This window comes from Olea europaea, chromosome 18 (genome assembly GCF_002742605.1).
Source record: "Olea europaea var. sylvestris chromosome 18, O_europaea_v1, whole genome shotgun sequence".
NCBI lineage: Eukaryota > Viridiplantae > Streptophyta > Magnoliopsida > Lamiales > Oleaceae > Olea > Olea europaea.
In genome coordinates, this window is record NC_036254.1 from 11,105,040 (window position 1) to 11,107,254 (window position 2,215).

Consider the following 2,215-nt stretch of genomic DNA (forward strand, 5'->3'; position numbering starts at 1 on the left):
AGAAATCAGGTCTGCATGGACTAAAGGTAACATTGAAGGTTGAATAACTATATTGCCTAATTCAAATAATACTTTCGTGAACTGTGATGTTGGAGGAAAAAAAGAAAATAAAAGAAAAGAAAGAGAGAGTTGTTGTAGGAATACGGAATCATCCCATTTGAGAACACGAGTCCGAGTTATGTTAATATATGTGATTTAATAATTTGAGTAGCCGTGAATTGAAAAAGACTTCAATTGGTAAGTGACTAATTACCTGACTTTTCTTAACGAAGAAAGTGCTTATCGAAGAACCATGATTTTTTAGATTATGTGCAACTATTTAACCAGAAGCATAATGATAAGTTATGAACTTTGATGAAGGGTGTGATCTCAATTGTTGATCATATCTCAATCTGAAAAAATAATGCGATCTATCACCAATAGTGTTGAACATCGGTCTAAATGTGGACATATTATGTCTTATTAAATGAGTCATTGTTCGTTGTACTTAATTAAATCTATAATTTAATGTCACTAGTGCTACCATCTAAACTGGTGATAAACATCATTGGTGTTAAATAGTATTATTCATTTGAAAAATGTGTAATTTAATGCTTCAGATTAATATATGTCAAAAAGTGCACCTGTTTGCAAAAGAGACATTGAATCTATAAATTGAATTCATTTCATTTTTTTCCACTCCAAATCAATTGCAGATAAAGGATTTAGAATTCCTTCCCTCTCCAATTTCTATCAAAATAGTTTCAAAAATAATTTTTGAGTTTTTTTGTTTGATATTTTTAGTATTTGATATCATCCAATTTAGTAGTAAACTGTCAAGCTTTGATTCGTTCGACAAAATTAATATTGTGTCGTTGTATCTTGAAAGACACGCGTCCCTTTTATCCTCTTACATTAGTGTAGTGGACGAAATTTGTCTTAACGAGTTCATTTTATCTCTTTCTAATTTCGGCATATTATACGTTACATTAAATCACAATTTGTATATGCACGTATCTTGATTTCGATAAATCGAAACTCTATTTGGTATTTTGCATCAATAAATTATAATTTTATCATATTCACAAGTACAAGTTATTGGTTAAAAAGGAATATAATTATGCATAAAATTTGCAATTTGGCATTCAGCTCCCCAATTGAACATCGGAAATCACTTTCACTAGATTCACCTACTATATATGCATATACAACAATTAGACCAAACTGAATACCTCCCAAATCTGTCCACAGCCCACGATTGGTTAGGCAGGCCCATTAATTTATGTATGTGGCTATCCGATTGTGAATCTGTTGAAGAAAAAATGTGATTGGTGCATAAATAAGGGAAAATTGCGGCCGAGGTACCGAACATTCGTTTATTAGCAGACTTTACTCAAACTTTTCATTTGTACCACCGGAGGTACCAAATCTTTCAAAAATTCGCACCCGAAGTCCAAATGGATGAAAACCGTTAGTAAATCCGTTAGTTGACCTAGAGTCAACATTTTGACCAAATTTTACTGCATTTTAAAGGATAAAAATGGTAAAATTATATTTTCTATAAAAAAACAATTAAAATAAAAACCTAAAATACAAATAAGCTTCATCTTCTCCATATATCCTGTACACACCCACCCCCAAAGCCAAAACCAAAACCGGAACCAGCACTGGCACTCACCCCATCGCTAGAAATCACCACCAAAACACCATGGAAAATAATTTCCTCTTCCATTCACCATTTTCAATAAAACCAGTTTGTAAATGTGTAAATTTCTCTATCCATTTCTGTATAATGAGGTCATCTTCAGTTCTTATCCTTCAATTCTGTACAATCTTGTTAATTGACTCACCACTTCTACGCTACAGGTTTTAAGAACTTAGAAACGCGAGTACAAAAACTTTGCCCACCGCTCAACCCCTCTCGGCATTGATTCTCCAATTGATACCCTACACTTGCACAGAATTTATGCAATTATTGATTGGCAAATCTCGCAAATGATGAGAAGCATATACAGAGTTTTAGTGTTGTGGGTAGGGAGCATAAGCTGAATAATTATCGATTTGTAATGTCTATCTGTGAGTTCAACAAAGAGTGGAAGATTTATACCATTATTTTGGAGTCTTATATTGTCAGTGACAGCTAATATGAATTTAGAAAGAGAGGAGATAAACCTCGCACGAAAATGATATTTGATGGATAATGTAAGGGAAGATATTTGATGGATAATGTAAGCCC